This window comes from Entelurus aequoreus, linkage group LG10 (assembly GCF_033978785.1).
Source record: "Entelurus aequoreus isolate RoL-2023_Sb linkage group LG10, RoL_Eaeq_v1.1, whole genome shotgun sequence".
Lineage (NCBI taxonomy): Eukaryota > Metazoa > Chordata > Actinopteri > Syngnathiformes > Syngnathidae > Entelurus > Entelurus aequoreus.
In genome coordinates, this window is record NC_084740.1 from 7,541,417 (window position 1) to 7,565,749 (window position 24,333).

Genomic DNA, 24,333 nt, shown 5'->3' on the forward strand with positions numbered 1-24,333 from the left:
CTTGTTAAGGGTTTGCTGAGAGGGAGGATTGAAAAAAAAAACACTGAAAGGAACAGCCGTTATGTTCAAGTCAGTAACACAAGCTGGCTAATTAACGTCGCCTGGTCGTTGGCTTTGAACCCATGGAAGACAGGCAAGAGCCATCCTATTTCTCTGGTCCTATTACGCTGCAATTTCCTCTCGGCTGCGGCCGGCACGGAGGTGGCGACCGCCGAGGGTCAAAAGTAGGCTGAGCAGCCAACTCCCACGGGGGGTGTTAGCGTTTCTCCGAAAAGCCATACCCCCGTCTCTTGAAATAGAATACGGTACGCGCCGTGTGACATCTGCATGATGCGGACAGATGGGGATACAGGTACCCCACGCACTTCAGATGCGCACAATTATTCACGGCCGACTGCTCTCTGAAGACACAGCATCCGTGATTAACTCCCTCCTCTCATGTGCCGGCTCTTAATTAACAGTTTCATGCCGGATGATGCAAGGTCAGAGCGTGACTCTGCATGCCGCAAAATTCCGCCGGGAAGATTGACGGTCCATTTCAAGTTCGAGAGACTCCGCGAGCAACCTTCCTTAACTCACTCGTGTCTTATACTATATTACTATATTACATATACATATACACAGTGTTGGGACTAACGCGTTACAAAGTAACGTGTTACTGGAACGCCGTCAGTTTCGGCGGTAACTAGTAATCTAACGGGTTATTTTTTATATTCAGTAACTCAGTTACCGTTACTACATGATGCGTTACTGCGCTATTTTACCTTATTTTTTACAAACCCCGTTTCCATATGAGTTGGGAAATTGTGTTAGATGTAAATATAAACGGAATACAATGATTTGCAAATCCTTTTCAACCCATATTCAGTTAAATGCACTACAAAGACAACATATTTGATGTTCAAACTCATAAACTTTATTTTTTTTTTGCAAATAATAATTAACTTAGAATTTCATGGCTGCAACACGTGCCAAAGTAGTTGGGAAAGGGCATGTTCACCACTGTGTTACATGGCCTTTCCTTTTAACAACACTCAGTAAAGGTTTGGGAACTGAGGAGACACATTTTTGAAGCTTCTCAGGTGGAATTCTTTCCCATTCTTGCTTGATGTACAGCTTAAGTTGTTCAACAGTCCGGGGGTCTCCCTTGTGCTATTTTAGGCTTCATAATGCGCCACACATTTTCAATGGGAGACAGGTCTGGACTACAGGCAGGCCAGTCTAGTACCCGCACTCTTTTACTATGAAGCCACGTTGATGTAACATGTGGCTTGGTGAAATAAGCAGGGGCGTCCATGGTAACGTTGCTTGGATGGCAACATATGCTGCTCCAAAACCTGTATGTACCTTTCAGCATTAATGGCGCCTTCACAGATGTGTAAGTTACCCATGTCTTGGGCACTAATACACCCCCATACCATCACACATGCTGGCTTTTACACTTTGCGCCTATAACAATCCGGATGGTTCTTTTCCTCTTTGGTCCGGAGGACACGACGTCCACAGTTTCCGAAAACAATTTGAAATGTGGACTCGTCAGACCATAGAACACTTTTCCACTTTGTATCAGTCCATCTTAGATGAGCTCAGGCCCAGCGAAGCCGACGGCGTTTCTGGGTGTTGTTGATAAATGCCTTGCATAGGAGAGTTTTAACTCACACTTACAGATGTAGCGACCAACTGTAGTTACTGACAGTGGGTTTCTGAAGTGTTCCTGAGCCAATGTGGTGATATCCTTTACACACTGATGTCGCTTGTTGATGCAGTACAGCCTGAGGGATCGAAGGTCACGGGCTTAGCTGCTTACGTGCAGTGATTTCTCCAGATTCTCTGAACCCTTTGATGATATTACGGAGCGTAGATGGTGAAATCCCTAAATTCCTTGCAATAGCTGGTTGAGAAAGGTTTTTCTTAAACTGTTCAACAATTTGCTCAGGCATTTGTTGACAAAGTGGTGACCCTCGCCCCATCCTTGTTTGTGAATGACTGAGCATTTCATGGAATCTACTTTTATACCCAATCATGGCACCCACCTGTTCCCAATTTGCCTGTTCACCTGTGGGATGTTCCAAATAAGTGTTTGATGAGCATTCCTCAACTTTATCAGTATTTATTGCCACCTTTCCCAACTTCTTCGTCAGGTGTTGCTGGCATCAAATTCTAAAGTTAATGATTATTTGCAAAAAAAAAAAAGTTTATCAGTTTGAGCATCAAATATGTTGTCTTTGTAGCATATTCAACTGAATATGGGTTGAAAATGTTTCGCAAATCATTGTATTCTGTTTATATTTACATCTAACACAATTTCCTAACTCATATGGAAACGGGGTTTGTATGTAGTATCGGCTAAAAACAGAAGATCCGAGTGTGTTTTCTTGGAGAGTTGCAGTGTCGTCCTTCTGATTCTTCCTGTGTCACAACGGGGATAAGAGAAGAGGCGCTGTGTGTGTGTGTCTGGGTGTGGGTGTGGGTGTGGGGAGGGGAGAGGGCGGGGGGTGTCTGTGTTTACTAACAAGACATCATGGTGCAGCTGAAGCCGAGTTTCTTAACATGGAGATATTCTAGACTGACCATGCGTCCTCTTTCCCCCAGCCCTTTGAGACACTCGTGATTTAGGGCTATATAAGTAAACATTGGTGGATTGATTGAATTTGCTTGTATTCTATTTTGCATCCTCTTCTACTGATGTTTTCCTCAAGATGCCTGAGGAAATGCTGACAGAGCATTAGGAAACACAGGCTATAACATCTATTGAAGAAGAAACGGTGGTTCTTTCATATTTATTTTTTGCTTATGATGTTCATTATGTCGATTTTAATGTCGTTATGGACCAGGGCGACAACAACACACAATTAAAGGCCTACTGAAAGCCACTACTACCGACCGCGCAGTCTGATAGTTTATATATCAATGATGAAATCTTAACATTGCAACACATGCCAATACGGCCGGATTAACTTATAAAGTGCAATTTTAAATTTCCCGCTAAACTTCCGGTTGAAAACGTCTAGATATGAGAGAACGGAAGTATTCGGACACATTGGATCTAATACAAAAAAGCTCTGTTTTCATCCCAAAATTCCACAGTATTCTGGACATCTGTGTTGGTGAATCTTTTGCAATTTGTTTAATGAACAATGAAGACTGCAAAGAAGAAAGCTGTAGGTGGGATCGGTGTATTAGCGGCTGGCTGCAGCAACACAACCAGGAGGACTTTGAGATGGATAGCAGACGCGCTAGCCGACGCTAGCCGCCGACCGCATCGGTGATCGGGTGAAGTCTTTTGTCGCTCCGTCGATCGCTGGAACGCAGGTGAGCACGGGTCTTGATGAGCAGATGACGGCTGGCTGGCGTAGGTGGAGAGCTAATGTTTTTAGCATAGCTCTGTGAGGTCCCGTTGCTAAGTTAGCTTCAATGACGTCGTTAGCAACAGCATTGTTAAGCTTCGACAGGCTGGAAAGCATTAACCGTGTAGTTACATGTCCATGGTTTAATAGTATTGTTGATCTTCAGTCTATCCTTCCAGTCAGGTGTTTATTTCTTTTGTTTCTATCTGCATTTAAGCACGATGCTATCACGTTAGCTCCGTAGCTAAAGTGTTTCGCCGATGTATTGTCGTGGAGATAAAAGTCACCGTGAATGTCCATTTCGCGTTCTCGACTCTCATTTTCAAGAGGATATAGTATCCGAGGTGGTTTAAAATACAAATCCGTGATCCACAATAGAAAAAGGAGAAAGTGTGGAATCCAATGAGCCCTTGTACCTAAGTTACGGTCAGAGCAAAACAAGATACGTCCTGCACTGCACTCTAGTCCTTCATTTTGACGTTCCTCATCCACGAATCTTTCATCCTCGCTCAAATTAATGGGGTAATCGTCGCTTTCTCTGTCCGAATCTCTCTCGCTGCTGGTGTAAACAATAGGAAAATGCGAGCAGCACTTCCTCCTGTGACGTCACGCTACTTCCGGTACAGGCAAGGCTTTTTTTATCAGCGACCAAAAGTTGCGAACTTTATCGTCGTTGTTCTCTACTAAATCCTTTCAGCAAAAATATGGCAATATCGCGAAATGATCAAGTATGACACATAGAATGGATCTGCTATCCCCGTTTAAATAAAAAAAAATTAATTTCAGTAGGCCTTTAAGTGATCAAAATAATAGTTGCGCATGCCTTTATCCACAGGGAAATTGGCTCCAGTTCAGTAGATGACGTCACACCAAGAGGAGGCGTTATATCGAGTACTGTGCCAAGTACAGTTAATTATCTAGCGATTACTGAAAAACTAATTGATAATACGGGAAATGACTGCCAGATTCATTTCCAGGAGCAAATAATACAAAAAGAGAACTTGTTAGTCTAAATTTGCTCATCTGGGTCTTTTAAGGGGGGTGGGTGCCCGGCAGCTTGAGAAAGATAAGGAAAAACATGCTTTGTTATCTTTAGACAAAGACTAAATTAATTGATATTCATCTTTTTTAAACAGAGTGAACAGAAAATGCCACAACATGGGCTGCAGAGACCAGCGCCCCCTGCTTTATTCTGTTCCCCAAGGAGAGGCTCACTGTGCCACACATCTGGGTGGATAATCAAGTGAGGCCACAACCAACAGCTGCGATGGTGGCTGCAATTTAATAAGAGCGGGTAAAAATAATGCTGCGTCAAGTCCAAAAAAATTAAGTAGAATGTGCTTAGGTAAGGGTTTTGTGGAAGGCTTATATTTTTTATTGTATGCACCAAACTACAGGGTTGGGGCATTGAGCATCGGTAGGAACCAGGTGTGGAGCCGCCTTCATAAATCAATAATCCTAATAAACTACCGTATTTTCCAAACTATAAGGCGCATTTAAAATCCTTTTTTGTCTCAAAACTCGACAGTGCGCCTTAAAACCCGCTGCGCCTAATGTACGGAATAATTCTACTTTTGCTTACCGACCTCAAAGCAATTTTATTTGGTACATGGTGTAATGATAAGTGTGACCTGTAGATGGCAGTCAAACATAAGAGATATGTGTAGACTGCAATATGATGGCAATATTACTCAAGTAAACAACACCAACATTTTATATGTTCCATTCAAAATATAGAACGCGGCGCTCAAAAACCTATCAAAATGTTTTAGTACGACTATGGTAAGCTATGAAGCCGCACCTACAAGTATTATATTGGTGTGTGTATAAGGTAAGACACATTATCTGGCGTTTTGTTTCGCAATATTATGCAAAATAAACTTTTCTTACCTTCTGGTACCTGCTGATCTGTATTTGGGATCTGCATAAGTCCTGAAAAATTGCGCGCTTCCGCCTTCTTAGTCCGTGCCGAACCGTAGTCGATAAGCTTCTTCTTTTTCTCTATCTTCTTGTTATGGGACATTCATCTTCTGCCGTTGCCATTTCTAATATAAAGTAGTGTAAAGTTCTTACTTATATCTGTCAGGAAACTCGCCATGAAAGCGCTAAAACATACCGGTGTAGTGAGTTCACATTATTCACCCAAAATAACTTTAGTTATATATATATATATATATATATATATATATATATATAGCCCCCGTGAGAAATTCATTGTACATTTTTGATCTTGCCTCTTGAAAAACTCGGAATCGAGGATCCCTGGGATCAAAACGAGAAACCGGAATCGGAACCGAAATCTTCGAAATTCAAACAATGTCACACCCTAACCGACTAACACTTTTGGTAGATTTGCAGTCAAAATGTGTTTCCTCTACAGACTAAGTCAGTGTTTCTGAAGTGGTACGCGGCCTCTATCTAGTGGTATGCCAAAAAAAAAATACTCGACTAAAGTACAGCGTTTTATTTACCTATATTCAAACACAGTGTTACTGTTCAAACTGTGTGTAATGTTGCAGTGGCCAAAAATATTACATATACCGTATTTTTCGGACTATAAGGCGCACTTAAAATCCTTTCTTTTTCTCAAAAATCGACAGTGCGCCTTATAACCCGGTGCACCTAATGTACGGCATCATTTTGGTTGTGCTTACCGACCTCGAAGCAATTTTATTCGGTTCATGGTGTCATGATAAGTGTGACCAGTAGATGGCAGTCGTACATACGAGATACGTGTAGACTGCAATATGATGGCAGTAAACAACACCAAAACTTTATATGTTCCATTGAGAATATAGAACATTACACCCGGCGCTCAAAAATCTGTCAAAATGTTTTAAGACCGACTTCGGTAAGCTTGATGCATTGTCGGCGCATTAAACATACAAGTATTACTATGGTGTGTGTATAAGGACCGTAAAATGGCACCTATTAGCAGACATATTACCTGGCGTTTTGTTTCGCAATTTTATGTAAAACCAACTTTTCTTACCTTCTGGTACCTGCTGATCTGTATTTGGGATCTGCATAAGTCCTGAAAATGCACTCGCCTTTGTAGTCATAAGCTTATTCTTTTTCTCTAACTTCTTATGTGGCATTCATCTTTCGCTGTTGCCAATTCAATCAATCAATCAATCAATGTTTATTTATATAGCCCTAAATCACAAGTGTCTCAAAGGGCTGTGCAAGCCACAATTGTAATATAAAGTAGTGTAAAGTTCTTACTTATATCTGTCAGTAGACTTGCTATCAAAGCGCTAAAACATACCGGTTTAGTGAGTTACATTATTCACCCAAGGAACTTTAGTTATTAGAGGGTTCCGGTTGGACGTTTTTTTTACGGGACACATTTCCGGCGTCGTCGTTGCATTATTGAGCCACGGATTAGAAGATGCATTTTCGTTATTGATTAAAGTAAAGTCCGAATGTCATTAAAACATCTAAACTTCTTCCACACCCGTCCTTGCACGCACAGCCGGCCCAAGGCATAAGCGTACTAAGCGCTTGCTTAGGGCCCCGCGGCCACCAGGGGGCCCCCAAAAGCAATTAACAAAAAATTCTTATTTTTTATTTTTTTGCATGTACGAGTCTGACTGATGATTTCTAAATGATCAAAGATATATTATTTTACAAAAACACAATTTTAGGTCAACAGAGTGCTGCTGCTGCCTCTCTTTAAATGTAAAGCTGCCTCTGCTGCACCTGTGACGTTTGCCGCCTGCCGTGCAATGCCAGTAAAGCGCAGATAGAGGCAAAACAATGTCACAAAAAAGGACATATCCTTCAGGTGCAGAAAAAAGGAAGAAGAAGAAAGTGGAAGAGTAGAAAAAATGCCATGATAAAGGTATGTTTGCATGACTTGGTAATAAAAAGTTTATCAAAGAGATTTGTAGCTGTAATTAGCTTTAGCTAGGTGACGTTAGCTAGCTAGCGCGGTGCTAGCAATATGTTTTTAGCATCAGATTACTAGTGAGATATGTTGTTTGCACAAATTGTTTGCAGCAGAGCACGATAATTTATGTGAGTAAAATAAACATTATTTTTTACATCAACTCATAAGTTATGTGAAACTTCCCCAGGAGCATTGTTAACATACTTTGGAGGCACAGAATCAGCCCAGAGCCAGTCCACATCCTCAGGCTCAACTGTGAGTGATGAATCAGGTGAGGAAAAGACTGTCACCATACAGTATACATTTAATTCCTTAGTATAAACATTACACCTGAAGGGAAATTAATATAGTCAAAGTATCTCATTAATATGTGTGCCTATATGTACACTACCGTTCAAAAGTTTGGGGTCACATTGAAATGTCCTTATTTTTGAAGGAAAAGTACTGTACTTTTCAATGAAGATAACTTTAAACTAGTCTTAACTTTAAAGAAATACACTCTATACATTGCTAATGTGGTAAATGACTATTCTAGCTGCAAATGTCTGGTTTTTGGTGCAATATTTACATAGGTGTATAGAGGCCCATTTCCAGCAACTATCACTCCAGTGTTCTAATGGTACAATGTGTTTGCTCATTGGCTCAGACGGCTAATTGATGATTAGAAAACCCTTGTGCAATCATGTTCACACATCTGAAAACAGTTTAGCTCGTTACAGAAGCTACAAAACTGACTTTCCTTTGAGCAGATTGAGTTTCTGGAGCATCACATTTGTGGGGTCAATTAAACGCTCAAAATGGCCAGAAAAAGAGAACTTTCATCTGAAACTCGACAGTCTATTCTTGTTCTTAGAAATGAAGGCTATTCCACAAAATTGTTTGGGTGACCCCAAACTTTTGAACGGTAGTGTATGTACGTATGTATTTCATCTTAGATCCATCTCCATCCTCTACAGTGCTCTCTCACACACCTCCAACCTCTGTGCCCACTGTCCCCTCCATTGTCTGAAACCACAGCTGATTTATCTAGTAAATTAACTGCAAAACACCCTTTATAATTGCTCATTGTACTGCAGAACATTCTGAGATTAATAATTATGTCCAAAAGGGCAATTTAATGACCGTATAGGTCCTTTTTTTTCAGTCATTGTCTTTCTTCGGTCACTTCCTCAGCAACTGCCACCACAACGTCCCCTTCACACCACGGACCATCATCAGCTCCGCCAGTTGACCCAGCTGAGTGGCCTTCTTTCCTCTCAGATTCAGACAGGACTGAGCAGGTGATCAGAGGACCACTGTCTATTAAGGAGAACTTTTCATTCCCCAAACGGCATGATGGCCGAAGTTTTCATTATCATTATACCTACAGGCAGCTAGTCAATGGGGAAAAAGTCAAGCGTAGCTGGCTGACTTATTCAAGAAGTAAAGGTGCAGTCTATTGCTTTTGCTGCAAATTATTTTCCAAAAAGTCCTTAAAACTGGCAGCCGAGGGACAGCGGGATTGGGTCAACATGACCCCCTTTGAATTGCTCACTTACCTCTCTCAAAATGAGATCTGTGAGTTGTACCCAAATCTTTGGGTAGCTCTGCGGATAGCCTGCACTCTTCCTGTGACTGTTGCATCTGCAGAGCGGAGCTTTTCCAAGCTCAAATTAATAAAAAACTACTTGAGATCTTCCATGGCTCAAGAGAGACTGAGTGGACTGGCAGTGATTAGTATTAATAACAAAGTCGGCCATCAGATTTCTTACAGTGATGTCATACATGACTTTGCCACCAGAAAAGCCAGGAAGCACAGGTTTTAAGGAGCGGGTGGAGTGGTGTGGATGGTGAAGAACAGAGGAACAAAACTGTGATGTGATGGTCAAATGTGTGAATTAAGGACCTTAATTTAAGGTAGTTTATTTTGATTTTTTCCCCAAAAAATGTTTGCACATCATTATGTACATTTACATAACGAGAAAGTTTGATCATATTACGCCTATACTGGCTCACCTGCACTGGCTTCCTGTGCACTTAAGATGCGACTTTAAGGTTTTACTACTTACGTATAAAATACTACACGGTTTAGCTCCAGCCTATCTCGCCGATTGTATTGTACCATATGTCCCGACAAGAAATCTGCGTTCAAAGAACTCCGGCTTATTAGTGATTCCCAGAGCCAAAAAAAAGTCTGCGGGCTATAGAGCGTTTTCTATTCAGGCTCCAGTACTCTGGAATGCCCTCCCGGTAACAGTTAGAGATGCTACCTCAGTAGAAGCATTTAAGTCCCATTTTAAAACTCATTTGTATAATCTAGCCTTTAAATAGACCCCCCTTTTTTTAGACCAGTTGATCTGCCGTTTCTTTTCTTCTCTCCTCTTCTCCCCTGTCCCTTGCGAGGGGGAGTTGCATAGGTCCGGTGGCCATGGATGAAGTGCTGGCTGTCCAGAGCCGGGACCCCGGGTGGACCACTAGCCTGTGCATCGGTTGGGGACATCTCTGCGCTGCTGACCCGTCTCCGCTCGGGATGGTTTCCTGTTGGCCCCGCTGTGGACTGGACTCCCGCTGATGTGTTGGATCCACTGTGGACTGGACTTTCAAAATGTTATGTCAGACCCACTCGACAACCATTGCTTTCGGTCTCCCCTAGAGGGGGGGGGGGGGGGGGGTTACCCACATATGTGGTCCTCTCCAAGGTTTCTCATAGTCATTCGCCGACGTCCCACTGGGGTGAGTTTTTCCTTGCCCGTATGTGGGCTCTGTACCGAGGATGTCGTTGTGGCTTGTACAGCCCTTTGAGACACTTGTGATTTAGGGCTATATAAATAAACATTGATTGATTGATTGATACATAGTTTTAATATGTAGTAACTTTATATTTGTTTATAAACCGTTATGTTACCTTGTTTCTGGTAACTCTGTTCATTAATATTATTTAATTATTTGCTTGATATTTAATTTAATTATGTTGTTTTTTGTACAATTGAATTTGTTCCTTTTTATATATACTACCGTTCAAAAGTTTGGGGTCACCCAAACAATTTTGTGGAATAGCCTTCATTTCTAAGAACAAGAATAGACTGTCGAGTTTCAGATGAAAGTTCTCTTTTTCTGGCCATTTTGAGCGTTTAATTGACCCCACAAATGTGATGCTCCAGAAACTCAATCTGCTCAAAGGAAGGTCCGTTTTGTAGCTTCTGTAACGAGCCAAACTGTTTTCAGATGTGTGAACATGATTGCACAAGGGTTTTCTAATCATCAATTAGCCTTCTGAGCCAATGAGCAAACACATTGTACCATTAGAACACTGGAGTGATAGTTGCTGGAAATGGGCCTCTATACACCTATGTAGATATTGCACCAAAAACCAGACATTTTCAGCTAGAATAGTCATTTACCACTTTAGCAATGTATAGAGTGTATTTCTTTAAAGTTAAGACTAGTTTAAAGTTATCTTCATTGAAAAGTACAGTGCTTTTCCTTCAAAAATAAGGACATTTCAATGTGACCCCAAACTTTTGAACGGTAGTGTGTATTTAAGTGATTTTATTGTTGCACTTTATTGTTTTTCTCGCATTACGGATTATTTTTGCACATTGCTGTTTCAGGTTTTTGTTACCACAAATAATAAAGTGAATCAGAATCAGCTTTATTGTCCAGTTATGTTTAACACACATGGAATTTAACTTCAGTAGACTGCGCTCTCTTTGTACAAAGTAAACATTAAATATGAACAATTAACTAAAAATATAAACTAGTAATTAAAGACGGATGAGACAAGATGACACTTTTACTGTGAATACAAAGCTTTATCACTTGGACTGTTCAACCCCAGGCCACTCTTGTAGCTGAATGTTTTCTACATTTTAAGATTAGGAACCATATGTGGCACTCTGGACATCATTCGTTCATTCATTGGTATTATTTATGTTCTTAACTGGGCCACCCCCATATCTTTATAAATGACATATGTCATTTGTAAAGACATGCCAGGCTGACAATAGGATAATGTAAACAACACTGCCAGAGCCGCAATGAGTTTATAGTCGGTGTGTGAATGATCAACAATCAATATTATTGGCAGAAATAGAGGGCCCCAAAATCAAATTTTGCTTAGGGCCCCATGGAGGCTTGGACGCTACACCAAAGATGGCGGGGAAAAGACGCTGTCGAAGGTGAGCCACGTAAATAAGACCGCCCACAAAACTAAGATATAGCACATACCTGTACTGTGTTGGGATATATTATGTTGGGATATAATTAGGATAATGTAGGATGAAGTGATTAAGAAATGTTCAGTATATATACGGTATATGCTTACAACAGGCCGTGCATCTAATCATATCCTCTAAGTTTCAGTTGGAACTGGGTCCAAGTTCACGTCCACGAACATTCACTCTTATCGTCCACATTCTTGCTACTCTGCCAAGATCTGAAGGACAACACCAGATAGGAAGTCGGATTCCAGGAAAGAGAAAGCAGAGGAAGATTCCACTCCTGGAAGCAGACACCACATTGCATATTGATACATTGTGATGTATATTGTAAGAGCGCGAGGGGCAGGGCGTGTCCGGACCGCCCTGTGTAAGTCTCCGTGTTGAATGCTACCAGGGACAGATAACCCTCAGACCAATTGATTTCAAGTGTATACATCGGGTCCTTTTTAAACATCTTCTGGCTCCAGATTAAACGGATACGTCGACAACTGACAAACACAGTCTGGAGGACAAGGGAGCGTGAATGAAGCATGCTGCACGGAAAAGTCACCCTGCCCTAATTCAGCTCCGCACCTGCAGTTTCCCCAGGTCTTTTCTGTAACAAATTGCCATCTCTGATCTGCATATGCTGCAACTTCAATGTGCTGATGCACCACTGCCAACGCAACACTTTCTGCCTCTGCTAAAGGTGAGACGGCAGCTGCAAGAATGAACTCACCAGAAATATCAAGCTGTGGTCTCCATTGCGGGTCTCGCGTCAGTGTCCCGTGGAGCTGGATGCCGACTCCCCACTCGGGGTGGTATGGTAGCGTGTCACCAAAAAAGCACCACCTATAGGGCAAACAAGATGATAATTATTTTTTTTTACCAGAATAAATAGATGACAGTAAAACATGTCAAAAACGTTAACAGTGGTGTCAGCAATAGAGTCTTTCAGCTCCTTCAAAAGGTCAAACACTTTCTGTGAAATCTCTGACTTTGAAGGGGTGATTCATGCCTTTGTTTCTGCAAAACCGGACTATTGTTACGGCCTTTGTGCAGGCATTAGTCAGTCTCTGTTTTGTCCTCTGCAGCTGCTGCCTGACGATTCAAGAGCGCTTGGTTTTAGCTTCCGAGAGTCGATTAATGTGTTTTTAAGTATCACACAGGTTAACACCGTCTTATCTCTGTGATCTTCAAGCAGCACACACTCCTTCAAGATCGCTGCTAATCAGATGCTCCGAGTTGTCATGAGGTTTAGGCCCCTTCTACACTAGCCGGCAAAGGTTATCCAGGGTAAATCCCACCTAACCTTATCCACACAATGGTCGTTTAAGACCCCCTCCCCCCACTCCGTCAGCCGGCGCAACGTGACCTAGTACGAATGCGTGGAAAATGCGCACGTCATAGTCACCTTCAGTGTTGCTTTGTGTGCAAGTTCTTAAATTTAACTTATCTGAACCATATGCAGCATTGTGGTATTTCAGTAAAAGGCCTACTGAAAGCCACTACTACCGACCACGCAGTCTGATAGTTTATTTATCAATAATGAAATCTTAACATTGCAACACATGCCAATACGGCCGGGTTAACTTATAAAGTGCAATTTTAAATTTCCCGCTAAACTTCCGGTTGAAAACGTCTATGTATGATGACGTATGCGCGTGACGTCAATCGTTGAACCGGAAATATTGGTACACCATTGAATCCAATACAAAAAGCTCTGTTTTCATCTCGAAATTCCACAGTATTCTGGACATCTGTGTTGGTGAATCTTTTGCAATTTGTTTAATGAACAATGAAGACTGCAAAGAAGAAAGTTGTAGGTGGGATTGGTGTATTAGCGGCTGGCTGCAGCAACACAACCAGGAGGGCTTTGAGATGGATAGCAGACGTGCTAGCCGCCGACCTCACCGTGACTTCCTCCGTCTCCGGGCCGCCGACCGCATCTATGATCATCGCTCCGTCGATCGCTGGAACGCAGGTGAGCACGGGTGTTGATGAGCAGATGAGGGCTGGCGTAGGTGGATAGCTAATGTTTTTAGCATAGCTCTGTGAGGTCCCGTTGCTAAGTTAGCTTCAATGGCGTCGTTAACAACAGCATTCTTAAGCTTCGCCAGGCTGGAAAGCATTAACCGTGTAGTTACATGTCCATGGTTTAATAGTATTGTTGATCTTCTGTCTATCCTTCCAGTCAGGGGTTTATTTCTTTTGTTTCTATCTGCATTCAAGCCCGATGTGCTATCACGTTAGCTCCGTAGCTAAAGAGCTTCGCCGATGTATTGTCGTGGAGATAAAAGTCACTGTGAATGTCCATTTCGTGTTCTCGACTCTCATTTTCAAGAGGCTATAGTATCCGAGGTGGTTTAAAATACAAATCCGTGATCCACAAAAGAAAAAGGAGAAAGTGTGGAATCCAATGAACCAGCTTGTACCTAAGTTACGGTCAGAGCGAAAAAAGATACGTCCTGCACTGCACTCTAGTCCTTCACTTTCACCTTTTTTCAATCACAAATCTTTCATCCCCGCTCAAATTAATGGGGTAATCGTCGCTTTCTCGGTCCGAATCGCTCTCGCTGCTGGTGTAAACAATGGGGAAATGTGAGGAGCCTTTCAACCTGTGACGTCACGCTACTTCCGGTACAGGCAAGGCTTTTTTTTATCAGCGACCAAAAGTTGCGAACTTTATCTTCGATGTTCTCTACTAAATCCTTTCAGCAAAAATATGGCAATATCGCGAAATGATCAAGTATGACACATAGAATGGATCTGCTATCCCCGTTTAAATAAAAAAAAAATCATTTCAGTAGGCCTTTAACTGGAAATCTTTAATAAACACGTGAAAGTACACAATGTGACAAATAATATTTTACAACAATCAATCTAGGGATCTAGGACACTAGATCAGGACACTCCTCACTCTTTTGCCTTCACCTTCATTGTCCATTCGTTTTTGGTGACTTTATATACTCTGGACCTAGACGTTGAGTCCGCGACATACATGGCGGACAATAACTGATACAGTCTGCATTCGCCGTTTTCCGTAGTCTTCCCTCGACGGCCAGGTAATACAAAGCACACGCTACCTTTTTTTTTATCACATCCACGGGAACCCGCATTCTCATTGACTCTCCTTCGACAAATGGACACATTTTTTCGGTAAGTAGAATCCCAGCTGACCTGGACATTGGAAAGTTCTCTTGCCGTCTGAGAAGTGTTGTATCCCAAATAGCTGCAATCGCTTTCTCTTAAGGTATTCATGTGTGATTTCCACAAGCGTCTGTACATTTAAAAGAAGGAGAAACACGGGCATGTCTGGATGACTCGCCTCCATATTTCCAGTGTTTACCTCTGAGTTACGAAACCGCTTTATCATGAAGCTGGCTGTGGCGCGTTCTTTCTGACGTCATTTCCTGTGTGGGGCGCGGTCTTTCTGACTTCACTTCCTCTCCGAACTCAGTTTGTAAACGATCAATGAGTCCATACAAAGCTAAGAGCCGGAGATTCAAGAAATACACTTACCCGTGTAAAAGATTATCCGAGGAGGGGAACCTTAGACGACAGATTAGTGTGGCTGAAACGGGGCTTAGGCTAAATAATTATTCGTTTAAGGGGTTATCCGGTTTAGTGTAGACACAGCATTAGATTAAAACACATCAGCAACAGAGCGTTTTCTACATGGAGGGATGGAATAAACAAAGCACTAGCCAACTAATCGATCAAATATAAATTAAATCAGTGTGAATGCTCCAAAGCAGTTTTCTACACCAAAATTAATCTATTTATTAAACTTCTTCAATTTCTTCTTCTTCTTCTCCAGATTTTGGCGCACTCTAACTTCCACATTTTTCACCCGATTCAAAGCGTTCCAACTTCAAACTGTTCAGCTTATTCGGGAACTGCGGGCTTTACCTTGACAAATTCCAAAAATTCACAGATTTCCCAGAATTCCAGGTTTTCCGGGACATTTTGATCATATTACGCCTATACTACTGGCTTCCTGTACACTTAAGATGCGCATTTAAGGTTTTACTACTTACGTATAAAATACTAAAGGGTCTAGCTCAGGGGTAACAAACTCGTTCTAGCTCAGGGGCCGCATGGAGGAAAATCTGTGCACACACGGGCCGGACTATTAAAATCATGGCATTAAAACCAAAAAATAGAGACAACTTCAGATTGTTTTCTTTGTCGTACTTTGGCCAAAAATAGAAGAAACACATTCTGAAAATATTACAATAAAAATATAGAAAAAAAGTACGGCAGCGGTAAAGTTTAGATCCTTGAAGGAAAGAAGAAAGTAAATGAATGTTTTTCTTTTGTATTTTTTTTTAATGATCTAAATAACATTTATGACAAACCTTTTTCCAAAACAATATAGAATGTGAGCTATAACAGGATAATGCATACATTTATCGTTTGTTTTCAAAACGGTTACAAAAAAGTGGGACCCCAAAAATTTACTGTGGGACCCCATTTTTCTGACTTGATGGGGGTCCCCGGGACCCCATTTTGAAAATTCCTAGCACCAACACTGATGGAGTATTGGTGCGTGTAAAACAGCAGCAGGCGGCTGTGGCCTGCGGGCCGGTTCTAATACTAATCAAATATCATCCCGGGGGCCATAGATCATTAAATCGCAGGCCGGATCTGGCCCGCGGGCCTTGACTTTGACACCTATGGTCTAGCTCCATCCTATCTTGCTGATTGTATAGTACGATATGTCCCGGCAAGAAATCTGCGTTCTAAGAACTCCGGTTTATTAGTGATTCCCAGAGCCCAAAAACAGTCTGCGGGCTATTGAGCGTTTTCTATTGGGGCTCCAGTACTATGGAATGCCCTCCCGGTAACAGTTAGAGATGCTACCTCAGTAGAAGCATTTAAGTCCCATTTTAAAACTAATTTGTATACACTACCCTTTAAATAGACCCCTTTTAAACCAGTTGATCTGCCATCTCTTTTCTGCTCTGCCCCCTTCTCCTGCGTGGAGAGGTTATTAGGTGACCACAGATGATGCGCTAGCTGTTCAAAGTCGGGATCCGGGGTGGACCACTCATCTGTGTATCAGTTGAGGACGTCTCTGCGCTGCTGACTTGTTTCCACTATGGACTGGACTCTCACTATTATGTTACATCCACTATAATACCTAATAATAATAATAACACCTGGGATTTATATAGCGCTTTTCTAAGTACCCAAAGTCGCTTTACATGTTAAAAACCCATCATTCATTCACACCTGGTGGTGGTAAGCTACTTTCGTAGCCACAGCTGCCCTGGGGTAGACTGACTATGGACTGGACTCTCACAATACTATGTTAGATCCACTATGGACTGGACTCCCGCAATACTATGTTAAATCCACTATGGACTGGACTCTCACTATTATGTTAGATCCACTATGGACTGGACTCTCACTATTATGTTAGATCCACTATGGACTGGACTCTCACTATTATGTTAAATCCACTATGGACTGGACTCTCACTATTATGTTAGATCCACTATGGACTGGACTCTCACACTATTAACTAGATCCACTATGGACTGGACTCTCTCACTATTATGTTAGATCCACTATGGACTGGACTCTCCCACTATTAACTAGATCCACTATGGACTGGACTCTCACACTATTATGTTAGATCCACTATGGACTGGACTCTCACAATATTATGTTAGATCCACTATGGACTGGACTCTCACACTATTATGTTAGATCCACAATGGACTGGACTCTCACAATATTATGTTAGATCCACTATGGACTGGACTCTCACACTATTAACTAGATCCACTTGACGTCCATTGCACCAGTCGCCCAGGGAGGGGGGGTCTCCACATCTGCGGTCGCCTCCAAGGTTTCTCATTGTATCCCATTGTGTTGAGTTTTTCCTTGCCCTGATGTGGGATCCGAGGATGTCGTTGTGGCTTGTGCAGCCCTTTGAGACACTCGTGATTTAGGGCTATATAAGTAAACTTTGATTGATTGACTGATTGATTCAAAATGAATTGGCCATTTTTCAAACTTCCACCATTTCCACATTTTTCAACCAATTCAAACCATTCCACGTTCAACACATTCCACCAAATTTAAATGACCTTTTTCCAAATTCGAAAAAATTCCAGGATTTTTCAGAAGTCCTAGTTTTCCAAAGCCCCTTTTTCCACCCTTTTTTTTTTCTGGCGACTACTCCTTCCACATTTTTCAACGCATTTCAACCGTTCCACCGTCAAAACATCCTCTTAATCAGCACAAAAAACAAAGTTGTTTTTTGAACTGGAAAAATTCCTGGTTTTCCTGAAAATTCCAGGAATTCCGTGATTACAATGTCTCAATTAAAGGTCGACTGAAAGCCACTACTACCGACCACGCAGTCTGATAGTTTATATATCAATGATGAAATCTTAACATTGCAACACATGCCAATACGGCCGGGTTAACTTATAAAGTGACATTTTAAATTTCCCGCCACACTTCCTGTTAAAAACGTTTTATTATGCTGACGTATGCGTGTGACGTCACGAGAACAAGGGAAGTATTCGGAGCCCGGAGAATCCTATACAACAAGCTCTGTTTTCATTTCATAATTCCACAGTATTCTGGACATCTGTGTTGGTGAATCTTTTGCACTTTGTTTAATGAACAATGGAGGCTGCAAAGAAGAACGTTGTAGGTGGGGTCGATCGGTGTATTAGCGGCTGGCTGTAGCAACACAACAAGGACTTAGCAGACGCCTAGCCGATGCTAGCCGCCAAACCCACGGATGAAGTCCTTCGTCGCGCCGTAGGTCGCTGGAACGCAGTTGACCACGGCTGTTGATGGGAAGATGAGGGCTGGCTGGCGTAGGTGGAGCGCGAATGTTTTTATCATAGCTCTGTGAGGTCCGGTTGCTAAGTTGCTAAATTAGCCTTAGCATCGTTAGCAACAGCATTGTTAAGCTTTACCAGGCTGAGAATTATTAACCGTGTAGTTACATAATAGTATTGTTGATCTTCTGTCTATCCTTCCAGTCAGGGATTTATGTATTTTGTTTCTATCTGCATTTGAGAACAATGCTATCACGTTAGCTCAGTAGCTAAGTGTGTCACCGATGTATTGTCGTGGAGATAAAAGTCACTGTGAATGTCCATTTCGCGTGCTCGACTCTCATTTTCAAGAGGATATAGTATCCGAGGTGGTTTAAAATACAAATCCGTGATCCACAATAGAAAAAGGACAAAGTGTGGAATCCAATGAGCCAGCTTGTACCTAAGTTACGGTCAGAGCGAAAAAAGATACGTCCTGCACTGCCTCTAGTTCTTCGCTCTAACGTTCCTCATCCACGAATCTTTCATCCTCGCTCAAATTAATGGGGTAATCGTCGCTTTGTCGCTCCAAATCTCCCGCTCCATTGTAAACAAAGGAAAATTGTGAGGAATATTACCTCCTGTGACGTCACACTACTTCCGGTACAGGCGAGGCTTTTTTTATCAGCGAGCAAAAGTTGCGAACTTTATCGTCGATTTTCTCTACTAAATCCTTTCAGCAAAAATATGGCAATATCGCAAAATGATCAAGTATGACACATAGAATGGATCTGCTATCCCCGTTTAAATAAAAAATAATAATTTCAGTAGGCCTTTAAACATGTTACTACTTCAACATTTCTCGACCGATTTGAAAAGTTCCAACACCAACCATTTCAACTCATTCAAGTTGTTTACCATTTTTAAAAAAAATCCTGCTTTTTCCGAAATTCCCATTGAAATCAATGGGACATTCTTCAAAGTTCTATATCTACCACATTTTTCCTCTGATTCCAACTGTTCCAACTTCAAAATATTCAACCTGTTTAGGAATTATGTGCTCTACTTCAACAATTCTAAAAAAAAAATTCCAGGATTTCAGTTCAACTTCAGCATTGGAGCATTCACACGCAATACCTTCAGGAATTGCCTCATCTAGTTATGTGAAATGCAGTGGTAGTTCAATTTAAGAGTGCACTAATTGTGCATATTTTTTTGAGATAAGAACTGTCTGTCGGCTAATTATTATGCTTTAAGTTGCAAGCCAACCTCTGAGTTAAAAGCATCCCCATCATTAGTTGGCGTAGCAGATGACAAAGTGAACCCTGTAAGATCTGCCAAAAACATCTGGTCTTAACCGCTTGCATTAGCTTACAGCTGTGGAAATCGGCATAACTTTGTATTCCAAGCATGAGAAGGGAGAAATTGAGCGTGAAGGACAGTGCTGGGAAAAATACGTGGATGATAGTCATTGAATTAAACAAAAAAATCATCAAAAACATGACAGAGATTGTTGCTGGCTAAATTGGTGAAGCAATTCAAGCGTAGTACTGCAAGTCTGCACCGTACTGGAGCAGAATGAGTCCAATGCATGAAAATAATAATAGAATAATATATAAAGGGCAGATATTTATCATAAAATATGGAAAAGCTGCTGATGGTGTGTTTGATGGAGAAGCAGCTGGAGGAAGATACCGTAGAAGTCCACTCTCCAATGCTGTACATTATTACATTATTTCTTAAAACTACTGCAGTTGTTATTCAGTTGTAATCTTTTTAAACAATATTTATTATCTAAATGTTTTATTTTATTTTTAAAGGCCTACTGAAAGCCACTACTACCGACCACGCAGTCTGATAGTTTATATATCAATGATGAAATCTTAACATTGCAACACATGCCAATACGGCCGGGTTAGATTAGTAAAGTGCAATTTTAAATTTCCCGCGAAATATCCTGCTGAAAACGTCTCGGTATGATGACGTTTGCGCGTGACGTCACGGATTGTAGCGGACATTTTGGGACAGCATCGTGGCCAGCTATTAAGTCGTCTGTTTTCATCGCAGAATCCCACAGTATTCTGGACATCTGTGTTGGTGAATCTTTTGCAATTTGTTTAATGAACAATGGAGACAGCAAAGAAGAAAGCTGTAGGTGGGAAGCGGTGTATTAGCGGGCGGCTGCAGCAACACAAACACGTAGCCGGTGTTTCATTGTTTACATTCCCGAAAGATGACAGCCAAGCTTTACCATTGGCCTGTGGAGAACTGGGACAACAGAGACTCTTACCAGGAGGACTTTGAGTTGGATACGCATGCTTGTGGAGAACTGGGACAACAGAGACTCTTACCAGGAGGACTTTGAGTTGGATACGCATGCTTGTGGAGAACTGGGACAACAGAGACTCTTACCAGGAGGACTTTGAGTTGGATACGCATGCTTGTGGAGAACTGGGACAACAGAGACTCTTACCAGGAGGACTTTGAGTTAGATACACGCTACCGTGAGTACGCAGCTGCGGCTTCCAAACATTTGATCGCTTGCCCGTACGTGCGTGCCGCTATGTGCATGTCACGTACGTAACTTTGGGGAAATATATGTGCTGTATGAACTTTGCGGAGGTGAACGGTACTTTGGGCTGTGGGATTGAGTGTGTTGTGCGGGTGTTTGATTTGTATTGGCGGGTTATATGGACGCATACTTGCCAACCCTCCCGTTTGTAGCGGGAGAATCCCGATATTCAGCGCCTCTCCCGACAACCTCCCGGCAGAGATTTTCTCCCGACAAACTCCCGGTATTCAGCCGGAGCTGGAGGCCACGCCCCCTCCAGCTCAATGCGGCCCTGAGACTGAGTGGGGACAGCCTGTTCTCACGTCCGCTTTCCCACAAAACAAACAGCTTGCCTGCCCAAAGATGTCATAACATCTAGGGCTTTTATAGAGTGCACAACTGCGCACACAACAAGGAGACGAAGCAGAAGAACGAGGAAATTACAGACATGGCGGCCGAAATGATATACTCATCATGAACGGAGAAGTTAGACAGGACAATACTGCCATCTAATGGATAGCCACTGGAACACTGGAATTTAAGTATTTTTTTTTTCTTCTATGTAAATAAAATAAAAAAATATATATATAGCTAGAATTCACTGAAAGTCAAATATTTCATACATACATATATATATATATATATATATATATATATATATATATATATATATATATATATATATATATATATATATATATGAAATATATATGAAATACTCGAGTTGGTGAATTCTAGCTGTAAATAACCACGCCCCCTGCCCCAAACAACCCCCCAACACTGGAATTTAAGTATTTTTTTTTTTTCTTCTATGTAAATAAAATAAAAAAATATATATATAGCTAGAATTCACTGAAAGTCAAATATTTCATACATACATATATATATATATATATATATATATATATATATATATATATATATATATATATATATATATAATATATATATATATATATATATATATATATATATATATATGAAATATATATGAAATACTCGAGTTGGTGAATTCTAGCTGTAAATAACCACGCCCCCTGCCCCCCAAACAACCCCCCCCCTACCCCCAACCAAGCCCCCCACCTCCCGATATTGGAGGTCTCAAGGTTGGCAAGTATGTATGGACAGGAGGGGGGAGGTGTTTGTTATGCAGGATTAATTTGTGGCATATTACATATAAGCCTGGTTGTGTTGTGGCTAATAGAGTATATATATGTCTTGTGTTTATTTACTCTTTTAGTCATTCCCAGCAGAATATCAGGCATAAAAGAAAGGGCATCTCTATCCTCCTTCAAAACCGCAATAAAAGTTCACCTCCAGGCAGCTACAACCCTAAACTAACACCCTCCCTGGATTGCTAATAATCAAATGTAAACAATCAAATGCAGATACTTTTTCTTTTTCTTATGCCTTCTGATCTCTCTCTCTCTCTCTCTCTCTCTCTCTCTCTCTATGTCCACTACTTGATGTCCATACCCCCCCCCCCCCCCTCCACACCCCTGATTGTAAATAATGTAAATAATTCAATGTGATTATCTTGTGTGATGACTGTATTATGATGATAGTATATATGATAGTATATATCTGTATCATGAATCAATTTAAGTGGACCCCGACTTAAACAAGTTGAAAAACTTATTCGGGTGTTACCATTTAGTGGTCAATTGTACGGAATATGTACTTCACTGTGCAACCTACTAATAAAAGTCTCAATCAATCAATCAGGTCCCACCCGCCTCTCACAGCATCTTCCCTATCTGAATCGCTTCCACTGCCCTCTACTCCTTCACTCTCACTTTCCTCATCCACGAATCTTTCATCCTCGCTCAAATCAATGGGGAAATCGTCGCTTTCTCGGTCTGAATCGCTCTCGCTGCTGGTGGCCATGATTGTAAACAATGTGCAGATGTGAGGAGCTCCACAACCTGTGATGTCACGCTACTTCCGGTACAGGCAAGGCTTTTTTATCAGCGACCAAAAGTTGCAAACTTTATCGTCAATGTTCTCTACTAAATCCTTTCAGCAAAAATATGGCAATATCGCGAAATGATCAAGTATGACACATAGAATGGACCTGCTATCCCCGTTTAAATAAGAAAATCTCATTTTAGTAGGCCTTTAATGTTGCATGTTAAAATTGTGCTGTTTTGCTTTTCTGCTCAATTGTGGACCAGCCTTCCATGTTTCACAAACATTTGTGAAGGTTTTTTTTTAATAATTGTACTTTCAAATCAGACTTGGGTTAGTGTTGTTAGTGTGCTCGTGCATCACACTTTCTAGAAACATTTTGATGAGTAAGAAGCCTCAACAAGTGGGCCTCGCTTCGACATTCATTATCTCGTCGGAGGCGGCGTTCTGGGAGAGGCGGGCAACATTCCTCAACACACAAGGGGATGCAGTCATACAGTCGTAATCTCATTGACGGCGCTCGCTTCTTCTTCCACTTGGCAGCTTTTGCCCCGCGATATGAACACTGATCTGATTACCAAAGGACGGGAAGGAAGCATAAGCACGGGAGAGACAACAACACAAAAAAAACAGCGTTGGGGAAACCATGACTGTGAACGTGTGTCCCGTCATTAATATTTCACTGCATCATCGAAGGGTAAAGGGAGAGCGATGAAAAATGCATCATATTTTGGCACAGCTTGGGAACAGATCCGTGCAAAACAAAAGAAGAAGCGGACTGACAACAGAGGCTATATATCCACTATTAGATAAAGATGGTGGGGAGAGTGTGGTTTGGAATTCCCTTTTTTAAAAGTTGGAAAACGGGAACTGGCAAGGTCACCAACCTTTTACTTTTGTCACTTGTTATGAAAATGGGTGACAAGCGCCAACGCCGTGTCACCGCACTGCATGCAAGGAGGTTGCACGCCATCCAGGAGAGAATACCACCTCCCTCACATTTGTCTGCAGAGAACTATATATATATATATATATATATATATATATATATATATATATATATATATATATATATATATATATATATACATATATATATATATATATATATATATATATATATATATATGTCTTAATTAGATTATCCTAAAAAATAGAGCTCAATACCGTGGTAGAGCGTAATATGTGATTTTTTTCCCCACACATACATATATATGTATATATACATATATACATATATATATATATATATATATATATATATATATATATATATATATATATATATATATATATATATATATATATATATATATAAACAAACCCCGTTTCCATATGACTTGGGAAATTGTGTTAGATGTAAATATAAACGGAATACAATGATTTGCAAATCCTTTTCGACCCATATTCAATTGAATGCACTACAAAGACAACATATTTGATGTTCAAACTCATAAACTTTAATTTTTTTTTGCAAATAATTATTAACTTAGAATTTCATGGCTGCAACACGTGCCAAAGTAGTTGGGAAAGGGCATGTTCACCACTGTGTTACATGGCCTTTCCTTTTAACAACACTCAGTAAAGGTTTGGGAACTGAGGAGACACATTTTTGAAGCTTCTCAGGTGGAAGTCTTTCCCATTCTTGCTTGATGTACAGCTTAAGTTG

The 24,333-nt window shown here is 41.1% G+C and overlaps 1 long non-coding RNA gene across 3 annotated transcripts in view; it reads right to left on the reverse strand.

The window, feature by feature from the left end:
• Positions 1–12,155: 12,155 nt before the first annotated feature.
• LOC133659279 (uncharacterized) overlaps positions 12,156–24,333 on the reverse strand; it is a 533,887-nt gene continuing 521,709 nt past the window's right edge. For all 3 annotated transcript variants that reach the window (XR_009827608.1, XR_009827609.1, XR_009827610.1), the window contains exon 4: positions 12,156–12,269. This is a non-coding gene — a long non-coding RNA (uncharacterized LOC133659279). The remainder of the gene's footprint in view (positions 12,270–24,333) is intronic.